The following is an 18967-nucleotide window of genomic DNA, read 5'->3' as shown; positions in this document are numbered from 1 at the left end:
TCTTTATGCTCTGATGTTATTCGTATTTTCCCTGAAAAAGGACTCTTGTATACTCTTTGAAGTAACCCTAAATGTTATTTAATATCGTAGCATTTACCTAATGCAAACACAATGTCACAATGTAATTCTGATACATACCATTCCACCGTACTTTAAATCTGCTTTATTTCTTACGTTCCTTCTTGAATTCTTTATTCGAAATCGTTTTATTATATAATACTCATTTTATATAATATGAATCACATCATCCAGTCTTGAGCGCGACCTAACATTTCTAAGTTTCTTATTATTGTCAATTTATTATTTCATTCATTGTCTATCAATGTGTCTAAATAATGTATTGAAGATTTTCAAGATATAGTTTAGTTAGATCTAAACGTCATCCTGACTTGTTTATTAGGAACCATATCAGTAGGTTTCTGAGATCAAAGTTGCAAAAGTTGCATGCATCTTTCAAAAGTAAAAAAAATAATTAAAGAAATACACTAAATTATTTTAATACCCAAAATTTGAATTTAACTATTTCGACTCGATACTCAGTTAAAGTGCGGTTCTGATACTTATTTTACTTTATACCATAATGGTTGTTGTAAAATATATTTTAATTGTTGACAACACTAGTATACATAATTAATTCTCATATATTTTACGTCATACTAATATTCTTTCAGTTAGGTTTATTTGTGTTTTTTTTTGTAAAGCGTAAAGTTACAATATAGGTTACTATTATCTATGTTGCGCCATCGCAAATATCGACACCCGACTTTTCGTTATAACCCCTCAAAGTATTATCTCGATCTCCACTAGATGGCAACACATAGAAATATATAAAACCATTAATTGCACACTCAATTAATATTAAGACACCAAATACTATGGGGAAGGGGAGATGGGAAGGCGTAATAAAATTTGGTCAACTAGAAATACTCTTGTCATTTTGATACAACAAATATTAAACTTTCATTGACTTGCATCATTTCACCAAGGAGCATAAAACAAAGTGATAATTATGGTAATCGAAAAGAAACTATGGAAAGTGCAAAATTTAAATCAAACCAGTGGGAACAATAACGTTCTAGGACATTATTTTCGGTTTTGGTGCATGATTGATGTGGCAGGAATTCGAGCCCACGACATTCACATTACAGATCAAGCACCCTACTGATCTTGACAACCAGACCATACATATAAGAAAAGTTTCTTAGGAGCACTTACTAGTACTAGGATAAAGTGTTTCTCTATAAGCTTTAGTAACAAAGTTGTAATTATGTATCTTCTTCACCACGACTTTGTTAATTATTACGTGCGTAAAAAGAAACAAAGAATTTAAAATTACCGGTTTCAAACAACGTATTTATACTCGACATACCGGTCAATGTTTGTGGTCCTCATAATTTTCTTACCAATTACTATTTTCTCTACCTGCTCTCCATCACGTTTCTCTCACTTTTCTTCAAAAGTTGATCGTAACCAATGAGACAGTGATCATCTTCCTATCTTTATGAGATAGACTAACTATCTCATATCTCAGGTGGTTGACGCCACCTGACCCTCGTGCATCCATGGAAGGTAGACCAGGCGAACTGATCCTCTTTCCATGCTTTCTCGGAATTTGATCCTGCAATCGTCTGTAAGCTATCGATAGATGACTGTATAACACAAGTGACTGACTATATTTCCAGTGTATTTCTAAAACTCTAAAACCCTAAAACATTTTCTACAGTGTTCTCGTCCATGGAAACTCCAACCTACCACATGACACGGAAAGCTTTTAACGGGCCTAGGATAGTTTTTCTGAGGCATCCCACACTATGAAACCGCATTGCTCTTCAACAAACCTGTGCACATACTTAGCGGGTAGAACGTTTAAGCCAGAAGGAATCTTGGATTAGCTTCACATCTAATCTGCAAATATTTAAAATTATTCCAAACTATTCTATGAGCTAAAAGTACACCTTCCTCAGGAAATACATTTTTCTGCATCTGACTGATTATTAGGTTAAGGCTGAAAAATGAGGTCAGAAAGGGTTTGACCATGAATGATGAAATAATTAAACGCAAAGCAACACAAAGGTGTTCTGTATCCACTACAGATATCAAAACCCACTTTTTAGTGCTATAACTCCACAAACATAATGCTGAGCCATTGAAAGTATTATAACTTACTACAGAAATGTGCTAATATGTTTGCAAAATGTGTTTTTTTTGGAGGGGCGGTGTTCTAATGGTTGTTGTTTTCAATTAAGCACAAAGCCACATAAAGGACTATCTGTTCTATGTCCATCACGGGTATCGAAACCTAGTTTTTAGCGTTGTAAGTCCAAAAATATAACGCTGTGCCATTGAAAGCATCATAACATTCTAGAGAAATGTAGTAATACGTTTGTAAAATGTTTTTTTAAGGGTATTCTAACAGCCAACATGGCCAGGTACTTAGGGCGTTTGCCTCGCAATGTGAAGTTTGCGGTTTCGAATTCCTAGTTAATGCCTGTCTGAATTGTAAGAGTAATTATCAATGTAAAGCCGAAATACGAAATACATATTAAAAACAGTAGATAAAATATAAAGCCACATTTCAGATCTCAAATATGTCTTATGCTTCAAGTGTACTTTTTCTCTTTTCTTTCCCTTAACTAACAGGTGTCGGAAAAAGTTTATGTATTTATTTTAGTAATCTTTACTCTTTTATTAAAATAAATTAGCCATTACTAAAGTATTCTGACAATCTCAATTTATTAAAATATGCCGTACACCAAACGTTTCTTGGAAATGTTTTCAAACACTCTTACACAAATTCAATATTAGTTTCTACCTTTGTAACAAAATTTTGTTATTACTTAAACATTTATCAAATTAACCTGAACATCAAGATGTTGCGAGAGAAATTACACAATAAAACATTTCACATAAGTTGAAATACACGTTGTAGAATACTTGTTGAAGTCAGTAATAGATTTATTTTATAATTCTATCATTCTTCACATAATTTTAACAAGATATAAATATATAAGAGATTTAAAGTACTAAATTCGTGAGGCATAGTCGTTTAATTTAAAAAGTACTCTGATGAAACTATCTTAGGCTATCTTGTTTTCTTCTTCTTTACTCTGTTTGCTTTCTATTACTCTACCTTTTTCTACGTAGTTCTTTACATCATTTCAGCCATCTAGTTATACAGCGGAATGTCTGCGGACCTACAACGCAAGAAACCGGGTTTCAGTACCTCTTGTGGGCACAGTATAAGTAGTGCATTGTGTAGTTTTCTGCTTATACCCAAAATTACAAACAAAACCAGCGTTTTATTCAAGTTATAAATAGCTATTTGGAAATTTTAGTAAACTTGTAACTCGGTGCACTGTGTTACTATACCTTCAACACTTTGTTTTTATCTGGCTATTTACTAGCGAATATCAAATTACTAGTATTATTGAGATTGTCTCTAAAGTTGTTCTTGTTCACATTAAAAAGAGAAGCTAGTCTTATTATTAAGCTCAAAGTTAAACAATGGACTATATATTCTTTGTTCGAAGCTCAGTGTAAAATTACACTTACATCTAAATATTACTAGAATAAATACATCTGAATATTATGTTTAATCAGTAGGTGCCATGACATATTATTTTATGTAAGTTTCTTGTTGCATATGTGTTGTGTACGTTTTTATTATCAAAAGTATTAATGTGCTCAAAAATGTCTAAACTTTTATACATAAAAAATTATTGAATTTTAAGGTTTCATTACGTTATTTGGTACAGCTTTGACAGGTTTATTTGTTATTGTTTTTTCGTGGGGGGTCATTTATTTCTCAAACATCAAAGTAAATGATAGTTCATGATCTGTGATTAAATCTTCAATATTTTGGTAACTGCATTAAAGTTAACTCAAAAAATGGTATGCCATGCTTTCCAACACTTGACAAAATCAGTCAATATAAACCTAAGTGCAGTATTGATTATACCTTAAACTCGTTTTAGAAACGTTTTAAAACAGTCATCCATTCACATGTAGCGAAAGATACATAAAATAACATGCATAGTCTAAGATACTACGAGTATTATCGCTTTTGTGGTTAAGCGTATAATAATTATTTATGCAATAAAGTTATCCATTAGACTGTAAGTACATTTCAAAGTTTTTGTATTAGCGGAAAACAGTAACATTAGATTCACAATAAACACCATGTTTAAAAAAAAGTAACCAAGAATCTTCCCAGAATTTCCCAAATAATCTCGTCGGTATCTGTTTGATTATTTCTTCAGGCAAAGTTGTTTCATAGAAATTTGGAAGTGAAGAAGTAATTACATATGAAAACACGTTAAATTCATGCACCTTCTTAAAGCAAAAATAAATGAAGTTATTAAATTACATTTTGTAATAGAATCAGGGTGGATGACCTTTAGTTATAACTGCATTCCCGTTTTTCTGGATTTTCTAAATCACTTAAATGATCCTTAGCTTTGGAATTTGTTCTTTTTTGAAATTGAAATTTTACCATACCATGTAACCTCGATGAAATCCGATATTAATAGCGTTAAACTTATACAACTCTTTGATTTAATCACTAGCTACCCTTTGTGAGATACGCGTGCAGAAAATTCAAAGGCAAGTTACATTCTATACTAACATAAGTGATGATGTTCTGACTGCTGCTTAATAACTTAAAGACAACAGTGAAAAATTTCGATTCAGTATTTTCCTAATGCTCCTTCGCATAATTGGTTAATTGAATTAAAAGTGTATAGTCGCATGTTTCCACCATGACATCGAAAGAAGAACGTTGGGTTGTTAATTTGTATTTTAAGAACTGACACATGTTCACAAACCAGGTTTATTCATAGTTCTAACCAAGATTTGAGTTTCGTACGTACCCGACATCTTCAAATGCGTACAATGACGAGTTTCATTCATAGACTTTCTGTTTTCTAGTTACGAACAGCATATATTTAAATCCATTTCGCGAAATAGTTTCATGATATATTTATTCTCAAAGTAAATTTTAACCTAAGAAGTTTTTAACAATGTGGGAAAATGAGTCAGCGTAAAACATATATTGTTGATTCTTACTCTCAAAAATCGTTTAAAATTTTCTATCAAATCTAAGTACAGGTGGGTCTTGCGCAATACACCATCAAGAATATACGTAACAAAAGTATTTACTGAGAAAACGGTAGGTATTAATATAAACGTACAACGGTCAACCCGTTGCATTGTCCATGCGGTCTCTTTAGTGGAGCTTTGTGCTCATCATTTCTCTGTAGATTTCCAGAGCCAAACTAAATAGAAGGGTTATTTTTCTCAATTATTTTACCTAATAATGTCTTAATACCTTACTGTCCACTCATTTGAAAGTTGTTGAAATTAAAATTTTCTTCAGAATATAGATATTGCAAACATACCAACTATATTAATTTATTATGTCTATTAGTATATTCCTATTTCTGATACAAGCTCCCTTTGACGCCTAATGAACACCGCTGTGTCAAGTAACGTTTGTCTTTAAGGTATATGAAGTTCTTTTTTTTTTTGTCATGATAGTAATTCTACACTTATTCATTTTTCAGTTGAGTTTTGGACAACATTGGTTCTTTGTACTTACCAATTATTTTATTTTGTACTTTAAGTTGATCGTTGTTATTATCTTTAGTTAACCTCTTTACACGGTGTTTATATTTTTCATTAATACATGGTTTTCTGGATTAATGCATAAGCATTCCCAGTATTATTTCTAGTATTTTCATCAATATGTGGCATTAGACTTCCGATATTTTACATTAGTAGAGTACTTTTAATGTTCTTTGATTTAGAAACACTCAACATACATCTAAAAATCTTGCAATGTTCTACCGTTATTGACTCAAATTGCATGCTTTGTTTGTTAATCGTAGACCTAATGATTACATCTTTATTCTTCAGAATCATAAGAGTGTCATCAGCAATACATATCATAGGATACGCTGAAACTGTTGGTTCTACTTTGCCCTAGTCACTAGATGTAAATTTATTTATAAAGTCCTAATATGAGGATTTCACCTCTTGTGTAGAATGACTTTCCTGCTTGTTATCACTCGAAGTCCAGCTCTAAATGTAGTAATTGTCATGTAATTCATAATACTTTCTTGATCATAGTCTGTTGATTTCTAGATGTGTAAGGGTTGTTGAGTACTCCAAATAAATTCTGGAACATGATTTTGTAAAGATGTGGCCATAGCTATTTAGAAATATGTTGATGTCAAAATGGAACAAAGTAGTAATAATATGTATACCAAATAGTTCTCTCATTTGATGCTTAATACTTAATATTCTTTTAGATTTCAAAATGTTAAACAGATGCAGACTAAGAAGTAGAGAGCTTTATCTTTGTATTACAAAAGTTTCACTTTTTCATTGATTTGGTTTTGTTTCTCCTCGAGTTTGCCATTACAGCCTTTCTCTACATCTTTAACCTTACTGTTATAAATATTCTGTATACCTACAATATATTCGCTATTCTTATCGCCAATCATAGTTATTTTTTTATTTTTTTCAAGTATTAAATATCTTTGTTTTAATTATTCTCTTAAGTTTCCTCTCTTACTTGATCTTGCTGGTGTTGTCGTCATTATGAAGTTGTAATTACTTAAATTCTATTTTATTTCCACAAAATGATTCCACTTCCAACATTAGTTGTAATATATTCTATTAGACGGGAAGATTGTTTTGGATTATTTGTTTAAGATGAAATTCAGGCATGTAACGACGATAAATTATTTCTTCTGTAACGTTTTCTAGAGTTTATATTCTCTAATTGGCATAGCGTATTTATATACTCCTTGGTTGAAGATGTTAATCGACTCTCTATTAATTAAATCACAGAGAAATGTATGCAGTTACTCTCACTGAAATCATAAACTTAGTTAATACGTAATTAATTTCTCATTAAGTAACTCTTCACAGAGTCTCGTATTTACATCTACTAGCATCCTTACCTGGCTCATGAAACTTCTAGATAACTAACTTTTATCAATTTTTTTACATAATATATCAAACACTCTCTAGCCAAAAATATCTTAAAATATGACTTGCAACTATATTATCATCCATCTTACTACTAGATATATTTTTATTTTATCACATAATTAATTTTCTATCGAAATATTATTATAACATTTTATGTATGTGATCATACATTCTAGCTTTATTATGTCGTGAAATGTTTTTGTTTAAAAAGTGAGTACAAAATGTACAAGTTGATACGAGTTCGGAACACCAGCAAACATTATATAATATATATGACATCTGTACTTTATCTAGTTGCCAATATAAATATTCTTGAAAAGGTAAATTATTCAACAAAATATTTGCTATAAATTAAAGAGAAAATGTTGTATTTTAAGCTGGGTTATCTGTTGACAACTGGAAACTCCTATATATACAAAAATCTCAATTCAGTGAAAAAAAATAATAATATTATGTTATTAAATATATACTAACAAATTATATTAATATTACTGAACAGTTCTCTTACCCAAGACTTGTTTCTTTGATCCGTATATGTTTAATGCAGAACCTGAACTAATGGTAATGGGGTAATTTTACGAATTCACCACAAGTGTTATTCCACAAATGGGTAGTCGGAATATATTTACCGATGTTCTGTAGATGTAAATAATATAGTGAATAATAATGCTTTGTGAACGTTTACACTTAAAATAAAAGGTATGATATATTTGCTTAGACAGTTAGAACTTTAGTTAGTCTGAAAGAAAAATTGAGCTATGTATCTCATTTTAATATCAATAGATAAATGCAAGTACATGATAACATCTCAATACATCAGAGTAGACATTTGATTTTCAAAAATGAATCTAAAGATTAACACAATCAGTTTTACAACATATTCTTTAAGTTACAGTATGGGTAAAATACTGGTGCATTCTTAATTACCTGAATACTGTGAACAATACTGTGCTTCATTATTTTCATGTCGTCTGAAACTAATGAACTATGTGCATAGACATAAGAAGGAGACATGTCAAGATTCCCTTTAAACTATTGTATTCCAGTAAATAACAGGATAAATCATTAGGAATACCAAGTGAAAGCAGAGTAATGTGATTCACCAGATCCCAGTATGCCAAATAAATTTTCGAAAAATTTCGAAAATGTTTGAAAAGATTATCTAGGTAGCTGGTTAGATCACATTATATCAAAAGGAGAATGAGTGGAGATTGTATTAGAAATAAAGCCTTTTTTCTGCTTTATTTCTATCAGAATAATATTATCCAGCTGTAAGAAACATGATATGCTTCTGTCATATAAGGATACAAGAAATTGAATGACAGTCTGCAAGAGGGAGCTGACACACACACAGTTGGAATTATCAGATAACTTAGATGAACAAGAGAGAGAATTCTTCAGGCAAGAAAGAGAAATTCTACACCAGACCCAGATGGTGTGAAATGTTACAAAATCAGAACTCTGTCTCCACAAAAGCAGAGACAAAGTTAGCGGAAACAATGTCAATGACGGAGAGGAAAACAGCGAAAGACTGTAGGGATGATCACTGACAGTGCTATCCACATTCATAGACCACCATACAATACATTACAAGAATATATACAAATAGCAATGCCAAATGTATGAGTAAGAAAGGCTCGAAATCACTTTTACATTCTTTGTGTAACTGACTCTTTGCCCTTAGTCCTTTCGTCCTGATAAATAGCACATCCCTCAGCTTGATGTTTCGTCCAACCCTTTAATATTTGCTGCCACTTTTCTCGTAAATAACCTGGGATTTTTAAATTTCCTGGTGCCGAGTATAGAGAGTACCCATCATTTAGGAAAATTCAGGTTGAAATTTTGTAAACAAAAATCTGACACTCTAAAATCAGTTCTATCTTGCACAGCTAACCTTGTTAATATAATTCTTGCATGCGTCTCACACACACAAATGACAGTATATTTGTTTGGTTTGAATCTCGCGTAATGCTACATGAGGACTATATAGCCCTAGATGCCCCTAATGTATTGATAGCAGTGAAAAAATAGAGGGATCGCTGGAAGTCATCACCACTCACCACAAACCAATGAACAGTGTGATTGACTGTCACATTATAAACATGTGTCACACAGAATTGAAACACTGATTCTTCCCCATATCCGCTTTAGTACGTGGGCTTACTTATCTGCACAATGGGCTATCTGTGGTGTGTCTAACTGTGCGTACGTTTTAGACAAATTTAAATAAAAACAACTGATTAAAGTTTATTCACTCGTGGTAACCACTTATAAATTCAATGGTTGTCATACGTACAATCCTCTCAAGGCTGGTTCCTCTACGTGATGAGTTGCCTTCTAGAGAATGTTCTGTACATTCAGTTTACCTTCTCTGGGATCTAAACATCCACCCACATGTTTACCGCTGTTGGTGACCCGTGAAGGGGAGAAGAAGATAATGGTGATTGAGCGCTCCAACTCCAACATACCACTTTGACTTTGAATTCCTGTAGGTGGACACCCTTGGGTGGCCCACTCAGAGTCGATCTGCTGGTCCACTTGGACTAGAATCAACCGAGTACCAGTGTTAGACGTTCTTAGTGAGTGTTGTGGACATTTTATCTAATGCTGGTGTTTGGGTATAGTGCTTACGAAACCCTGGCATTACTGCAATGTCCTTGATTGACATTGTAGTGCGTTCCCTCGTAGGGCTTCATGATTAATGGCGTCAATGGGCATTGAAATGTATTATCTTTATTATAGATATCCCCATTCCTGATAAAAATAAATGAAAATAAAAACAATTTATTGGAAAGCGAACACGCAAGGACGACTCTGTTTGTACAGCCACAATCAAAGTCAGCTTCTATACATTGATTTCTAATTACGCATTCCTTGTACGAGTAATTCGTAGACCATATGTCTCCATTTTTTATTCAAAATGGATTAAAAGTATTTGCTGGCTCCCCCAATTCAAAGTGTTTCACCAACGCACCGAATCTCCACTCGCAAATACGGAATTATGATGCTAACGAGTGTTCTAATATTGACGTTTAAAACACCATGTCTTTATGCTACAGTAAAAGCACACTATCTGAACTGTAAGATACGACAGTCCATTCCGAATCCTTTCAGGTGCTTCCACTGTCAGTGGTTTGGTCATTCAAAGACACCATGTCGTGGTTTTTAACATGTGCACGTTGTGGTGAGAAAGACCACGATGCATGCAAGTGTAAACTAGAACCACACTGTGTTAACTGTAGTTAATATCACTCCTCTTACTATAATTTTTGTTCTAAGTGAATGGAAGAGAAAACAATGCAAAGCTTGAAGACTATAAACAATGTCTCCTACCCAGAAGCTTAGAAGTTATTTTCTCCCACTCTGTCTCAGACATATGCTGGTGCACTCCATGCCATTGCTACAGTGGGAGTGCAGACAGATCTCTCTGTGCCTCCAGCAGAGTCGTTTCCAAAACATGTAAAGAGTCATTTGCCCTTCATTGTTGAAAGAGTTGACGAATCCACGTCGACTTCAATGTCTATTCCGCCACTCCTTTCAGTGACTGCCTGGGTCACATTCCTTTGACTTCAGGTTTGGGTGTTTCCTCGATTCCAATCTCTCCTTCAGCCCCTAAGTCACTGGAATCTTCATCTATTGACAGAGACCTACCCAGCCTTTTAACCATCACGACACGGGCAGAACGATCGCTTCTTTCCTTCTGGGCGAATCTATGACTATAATCGCCCCTTTATGCTGGTGGAACTCAACCTTGATCTTCATAGGTCTGGCACTACATCCCTTGAGCCTGATGATATTCACTACACGATGTTGTGCCATATCTCTCCTACCTCTCTTGCTATTCTTCTGATTGTTTTTAACTGGACCTGGCAGAATGTTTTTCCCGATGTTTGGCACCTTGCTATTGTCCTCCTTTTTCCTTAACCTGTGAAGAATTCCAAGATTCCTTCAAGATATCAAACAATTGTTTTGACGAGCTGCCTCTGTAAGATCTTAGAAAGAATGGTTAATGCTCGTCTTGTTTGATTCTTTGAATTAAACAACATCTTCTTGCCCACCAAGTGTGGATTCCGATGACAGTGATATACAGTGAGGCCACCAAGTTCGACTTGAAATGTCAATAAAGGAAGCCTTTCACAAGCGACAACATCATGTTTTTATCTTGAGATAGAAAAAGCTTATGATTACACGTGGATGAAATAGTATCCTATGAGACCTCCACTCATAAGGATTGCTTGGGCATTTATCCGTTGTTATTACACATTTTTAATAGGCTGTCGATTTCATGTCCGTGTGGATTCGATGCTTTTTGGTTTTTTCTCACAGGAACTTGTGTCTCTCAGGGCTGTATCTTGAGTGTCACACTTTTCATTATCAAGATTAATGCCATCAGTGGAAAATTCCTCCTATAGTTGCAAGTGGTCTCTATGTCGACGACTTTCACACCTCGTGTCGGTCATTGGACATGATGTTTATTGAACAGCAGTTACAAACTGCCCTCATTTGTTTACTGATGTGGACCACAGCATGTGTTTTTATCTTTTCTCGCTCTAAAACAATTTGCATATCCTTCTGCCACCAATGGAGTATTCTCCCTGATCCCGAGCTCCGTCTCAGAGAAGTTCTTGGGGCTTATATTTAACTGTAAAGTGACCACACATCAAGCAGCTACGGGTCAAGTGTTCAAGGCCTCTGAAAATCCCCTGTGTCCTCTATTCCACCTCTTGTTCTATACTAGAAATTCTATGGTTCCCTCATTCGATCGAAACTCGACTATGGGTCTCTGGTCTCTGGCTCTGCCAGGAATTCTGCACTAAAAATGTTGGACCCTGTTCATCATCAGTAGCTTCGATCCTGCACAGGGGTATTCTACACTTCTCTAGTTTGTACACTGAGTCTCATGAACCGCCTTACGCCTTTGCGATTTGCAATTGCTTCAAAACTTCGATTCTCACCACCGCATCCCATGTGGAATTGTGTTTTCTTTCTTCATTGGGTGATGCTTTTTTTCCGAATAAATGGTTTTCCGTTGTTCCAGTTGCAACTTTGTTTAGTTTTAACATGATTCCTTTCTTACGTATTTTAATATTTTTTACTTCTAATTTTACCTTTTTACCGGTTGTTTGGCGCAGTTTTCTTAGTTGCTTTGCAATACTAAACACCAAACACCTTTTTTGTGAAAAGGATATCATTTTCGAATTCAGCGTACATGAATTACTAGTGAACATGTAAAACGTTCTAGACAATAAAACCATCGCAGGCCTGCGGTATTCGTTGATCAGAAATACGCGATTAGAAAATATGTCTATTCTTAGTAGTATTTCAAAATTGTTGGAAAGGAAATGTTATTTTATCCATCCTAAAAGTCGACTCATCAATACCTTACATAACAAGATCATTTATCTTTACAAATATCTTTGTGAGCGCTATTAAAAAAATATTAACTTCAGTTATAATATAACTTCACATTCAATGTTTCGTTTACATTCCAAAACGTGAACCCAACCCCGTATCTAGGACACACATCCTGCATAAGTATAACTTTGGAACTACTCGGACTGGTCGAATATAGGGATAATATGATGCAAGAGATAAACATGCCCTCGACTGATGAAAATGACAAGAGAAACGGAGTGAGAACGTGATAAATCGCTACTTTAAGCATTCTAATAACCGAACTTATTAAAAATATTTGTAGCTCGATACGTTTGGCAAAAAAAAACGAGAAAATTAATAAAATAACTACAATTCGAAATTTGTAGAGTTTCTTCGAAAGTTATATAATTTTGCTACTTATGTAAGAATTATAATTAAAGAGACGTTTTTAGTTTCTCGTGAACTTGTTTGTTTGTTTGTTTTGAATTTCGCACAAAGCTACTTGAGGGCTATCTATGCTATCCGTCTCTAATTTTGCAGTGTAAGACTAGAGGTAAGGCAGCTAGTAATCACCACCCACCGCCAACTCTTGGGCTTCTCTTTTACCAGCGAATAGTGGGATTGACCGTCAGATTATAACGCCCCCACGGCTGAAAGGGCGAGCATGTTTTTTGCGACAGGGATTCGAACCCGCCACCCTCGGATTACGAGTCGAACGCCTTAATACACTTGGCAAACTAAAAATATAATGTGAATATTCAAATGGAAAATATTAAGCATTTAAATAAATTGGTCAGAACGTAGCATTTTATTTTTTGTTACAGAAACAGCAACAACTGGTCATGAAATAAACCAAAAGGAACCTTTTGATTATTTATATCCAACAGGATATAAGTCGATAACTCCGACTTATCTTACTGCTTTTCATTTAACTAAACAAAAAAACTTTTGAAATTCCTATTTTATATAATTAACTATTTTTCTTTTAAGCGTACAGAATCATGAAAATCTTCAAGTCTCTTATTAAAATAATCAATATCACATTCAATTTACCTTAACCACTTGATAAATACTACAGTTTGTCTATTTTAAAACCTTTTAAAGCTTGCAGCTCCTCAGAAGTTTTGTTGCAATTTAATTTAATAACACTATAAGAAAATAAAGTTATGAAAGCTAACATTAACATAAGTTTTATTCTGAAAGAAAGTTGTAGCAAGAAATGGTAGCTCGTGCTTTGTTTTATTCTGCAAATAGAGTTTACAATTAACAAAAAAATCGTTATTTCATATTTTCTACAGTTACAGGAAAAGCGAAATCTTAAAGTTTTACAAAACTATAATTCTGAGTTTGATCACTCATTTCTATTCATCTTTAAAACCTTTATCAACATGTGATATTTGAACGTTTATTCGAACAATATTTATCTAATATATGCTTCCATAAAAAATCATTCTTTCCCAATTTCAATAGAAAGCAATGCTACTGAAAGATTTTTATATTTATAACCTTGATAAATAAAGAAAGTTTTCACGATTCTTTAACATTATTTACTAGAACTTTTATTCTTAGTGAACAAATGTTTTATATCTAAAATAATTTACTTAGTGTAATCAAACGGTACTTAGTACGTAATACAAACAGAACGAAAGTAATTATTTTTTTTTCGTGATAGAAAGGAGTCGAGTGTACCATTTAGAGAAGGATAGAGTCAAGATACCATATCTTATAAAAATTAAACTAATTTCTCATATATTCTCTTTCTTACCTATCTGGCAGTATTTGTAATCTGCCTCTGGTGATGGGGTACCAAAAAGTAACAGAAGTGGAGATCAAGGCGGTGTACTGAAATATAAATTTTGGTATACCAGTGATGAATAAAACAAGTTAGATTTCCCTCAAGTCCACAGTTTACGTGTTTCAACAAATATTATGCATCAGCCTCAAATCAAGACTTTTATAAAGTTTCTAATTCGTTATTTGAATTGGATATTTCCCAGTAAATTCATTCATTAGCATGTACACACTAGTTTCAAAAGAAACAACAAAAGAAATACAAACGTTTTCTCGACTATCACACATCGCTAAAACACAAACGCTATTAATTACATTAAAAATATTCAATTTTTTTATTTTAGTTTTTCAGTAGAGATATGCCACACAGTGTTCTTGGTAGGGCATAATTAATTATCATTTCTGTCACTTAAGTAACAGCACCTTATCATCAATCTGTTTTTCCACTTTACAATGATCAGCATTAAGCTAAAAGGAAAAGTTTCAACAAAGAAAAAACGTGACAAGAAAAAAATTAATGAACATATAATACATACTTAAAGCGTATTAGATTATAATTATAATACCACTGCTGAATTAGAATAAATCTGTTTTTGCTTATCACTATGCTGTTTCTGAACTAAGTTTGTACATTACATCTTAGGCTTAGACTTCGTCTGAATTAGATATAGCTGGTAAGCAGCCGACATAGCCTTTAACTCAGATATGACATAAATGAAATAATTTATCGTAATATTGATATTTATTAACTGAACTAATTTAATAAAAATGCATTAAGTGTGTTTTTTGAGAAGCAAGTTAGTGTAGTATGTTTAATAGTATAACTGATAAAGGTAATAATCAATTATTTTTAAAGGTTTTTAACAAAACTAATTGGAACAGGAAAAACATATTTTTAGCCGAAAAGGCAAATGCTGAATTAATTTTAATTCTAAACAAACAAGAAGCGTATAAAATAATGTTAAGTTTATCAAATGATACACTTTGTCGAAAAGAGAAGTTATCGTTTTTACTTTATTATGGTAATTGAAAAAGTGCTGTCCTATAAATTATAACTTCCCCAACCTATAAAAATGCGTAAAATGTGATTTTTAAAGGTTGGAGGCATTGAACATTTTTATTCACACCAAGGAAGTCTCAGGATAAAAGAATTTAGGAACCACTGACCTAAGTAAGTGAGGTTATGTCATTTTACAAAAGTGAAAAATTGTTACCAGTAGATAAAATTCTGAAATTTGAGAATCACTAATGTAAGCTTATTAAGAATACATGTAAATATCATAAATTTAGTCTGGTTAATACTTTCATTCTTCAAATTAATTAGATATTAATATATTTAGTTTTCCAATATGCACAAGAAAAATTATATATGTATTTACATTAAGTGACATACGCCTTCATGGGGTTAACATAGGACCCACATTTGAATGACTTTAGAGGCTAATATTCGAATACAGATTCCTACATAATTCCCCACGGATCTCTGAGAAGACAATCGGAACAGTGCTTTGTCATTTTTAAGATTACAGAAACATATATTTTTTTTGGCAAATATGTTATGTGTATATATATATAGAAATTGTGTATATTAAATTGATAGTTCCCATCCACAAGTAAAGAGCATTAAGTTAAAACAATGTTTTTATATAACGTAATATTATAATATTAAAAACATAATGTTAAGGGTTCGATTTAGAAAGATAATGGGTATATTAATGAAAGCAGAAGTTCAAAAGTTTAATTTAATTATTTTTGAAAGAGTCAGATTCTGGATAAAGAATAGTAATAAAATCCTATTAATCCAAATAGTGTTTATTGAAATAAAGTAAATAACCACCAGTTATCTAGTAAACAACAGAATATCAACTTTAGAAAAAAGTATAACTCACGGAAACAAATTTAGAAGTGTAAAGTTGTGCAAAGTTATGTAAAGGAACATCACATGAATGATATATAGCATCTTAAATCGTTCTGTGAGATCTTTCGAACTTAACACAACATTTTGGGTTGATAGACAAACCGTATAAACATTTACCCTCTTGATGGCAATATCCATGCCCCTTTACAAATATAAAGATTGCTGGAATTAATATTCTGGAAAAGGGTGGATAGATAAGCCAGAAATAATCTGTGTAAGGGTAAATATAACTAGTATTCTTAAACGTATGAGACTTTAATGCGAATCAAAAGCTCTGAAAACAATATATTTAAGATTAGTATTGGTAAAAATAGGTTATAGTTGTCTCCTTACTGAGTGATAAGGAAAAAAAACGAAGCTTACCTCAGATACAAGGGCAGTAGCTATAAAGTCTAAAGTGGAAATATTCAATTCAAAAAATCCGAAGATTTATTTCACACAAGAATTTCTCCAGAATACACCACTTTAATAAATATTGTATAAGCTCAAAACGTACGCGAAGTAATCTTGATGGCATCATATCCAAGAGAGAAAGGTTCAGACTAAATAACAAATAAATTTCTTTAAAAAACACGGAAAAGACTATCTTTCTAGGGATATGGGTCAGTAAACCATTGGTTCTTGGCTGAGGATGACAAGAGAGCTTATGAACAAAGATAACTACACTGATGATAGATAGTTAAAATTACTTAGAACTTATATCTGAACTAGAAGTACACCTTCCTTAGGCAATACACTTTTCTGCAATTAACTGGGAACTTAGTTAAAACTAACATTTGCAGTCAGAAGGCTGACGTGGGAACGAGGTTAAGGGTTTGATCATGGATGTTTAGATAGGGCATCATAGTAGGAAGAAGTTGTATTACAGAATAATAAAGTAGAGGAAATGTAAGTATCGTATTCTAAGAATTTTAAAGTTAAATGACAAATGTGAAATATATGTATATACAAAATGATAGTATTATAAGAAATTATGTGGGGAATTTAAAAAAAAACAAACAGGTGCAAATAACCCAACAGAATCACCCAACCTTCATCAAGTAATAGTAAATATTTTTACAAATGTACTAGAAAAACGGCTACAAAACCTATAAACGTAACTATTAAATTACTGGAAATAGTTATTTAGAAGATATTTCTACTCTTAATCCTGTGTTTTATTCGAAATCAGTATCGTTATAGTGGAAATGTTACTTTACACCTAATATCTGTTTACTTTGAGATCAATATTTTCATCAATGTATTTATTTCTTTTTATTTAGATATCAAACACTGGGTTTTTACGTATGAGCCCTCAGACTTACCGCTGAACGACTGAAGAGCTCCGTTAATATGATACGAATAATAATCTTAACTCAAAGTTTATGCGAAACGTATGGAAATTTCAGCTATTTCACTATGTTGGAAAACTGAAAACATTCTGTGAGCATTCATGTGAAAAATATTACATGTTACAATAAACTGATCAAAACGTAACGAGATCATAATGCTTTGTTCCAGGAATTTCAGCAACTAGAAGTAAAATAAGTCATCATAAAAACCATTTGATGTTAACCTCGACATATCTTATTCATGTATTGTATCTTTTCCTCAATTTAGACAAATGATTTTGAAGTTTATTTTCCTTAATTAGTTGGATTTCTGTCTAGATTATATAATCGTTAAAATATTCAAGGTTCTTATCAAAATAATCAATATCACGTTTATTTTATATTAAATTATTTCCTAAATAATATTTGTGAGTAGTTCAGGAGCTTTACGTTTTTTTAAGTTAATAATATTCCTATAATTACTACGTATCCAACAGTAAATCTTGCGGTCACTGAATAGTTGTTTTGGATTGTTATATAATTGTGACTGCATTACCAAATCTTGAATTCACTCGGTGTTGCATTTGGAATTAATTTTGTACCTGTTCTTAACTAATTGCAGTTGAGTTATTTGTTTTATATCTTAGTTGTTGTTTGAATTAAGCACAAAACTACACAAAGTTCTCACTTCACCACGGGTATCGAAACCCAGTTTTTAGCTTTGTAAGTTCAAAAATATGCCGCTGTGCCGTCGGGGGCGTTAAAACTTACTACGGAAATGTGTAAATATATTTCTAAAATTTCTTCTTTTTTTTATTTTAAGAGCCTTAAATGGCAACAAATCAGATTCTGTTAGTTTCAGGCACGTATGTAACACAATTGGTGTGATACAAAAAATAAAGAAAATAAAAAGACATATCATACGTAGTTGGTGTGGCAAGGAAAATATAGTTAATGAAAAGACGATTCCACACATTAAAAGTTGGAATCACAACTTGTTCGAGCAGAAAAGATAAATAATATAATTTATATGTTACAGACTAATTTATCTAAACCTTTTTCTCTCTTGCTATTAAATGGAGAAACATATATTTGAATCGTACCAATGAACAGTAACTAGCACTACCGTAAATCATTAAATCATATTCTGAATTAAGTAACCAAAGATAAATTCGAAGCTTAAAACAACTGATTATTTTCTCTACACCCCAACATAAGATACACATTTCAGATGAACTGATTTTAAAACACTGAAAAATACTTTTTCTCTTTTTTTCTCTACATTTACAGCTAGTTTGTTTTTGAATTTCTCGCAAAGCTACCCGAGGGCTCTCTGCTCTGATCGTTCCTGATTTAGCAGTATAACACTACAGGGAAGCCAGCTAGTCATCAGCACCCACTGTCAACTCTTGGGCTACTCTTTTACCAACAAATAGTGGGATTGACCATCACATCATAATGCTCCTACGACTGAAAGGAAGAGCATATTGGGTGATAGAGATTCGAACTTGCGAATTTTAGACAGGGAGCCGAGCTCTATAATCACCTGGCCATGTCAGGTCTCCTTCACTCATTA

The 18967-nt window shown here is 32.7% G+C and overlaps 1 long non-coding RNA gene across 1 annotated transcript; it reads right to left on the bottom strand.

Annotated features, from left to right (window-relative positions):
• Nucleotides 1-2750: 2750 nt before the first annotated feature.
• On the bottom strand, nt 2751-16693 carry LOC143239942 (uncharacterized). Its single transcript, XR_013021449.1, has 4 exons — nt 16445-16693; nt 14138-14214; nt 7505-7632; nt 2751-3194 (listed from the first exon to the last, which is right to left on the bottom strand). It is a non-coding gene; the product is annotated as an uncharacterized LOC143239942 (long non-coding RNA).
• Between the last annotated feature and the right edge of the window lie 2274 nt (nt 16694-18967).

The sequence above is a fragment of the Tachypleus tridentatus genome, chromosome 13, assembly GCF_004210375.1.
Source record: "Tachypleus tridentatus isolate NWPU-2018 chromosome 13, ASM421037v1, whole genome shotgun sequence".
Classification (NCBI taxonomy): domain Eukaryota; kingdom Metazoa; phylum Arthropoda; class Merostomata; order Xiphosura; family Limulidae; genus Tachypleus; species Tachypleus tridentatus.
This window is presented reverse-complemented; position numbering and strand designations above follow the sequence as displayed.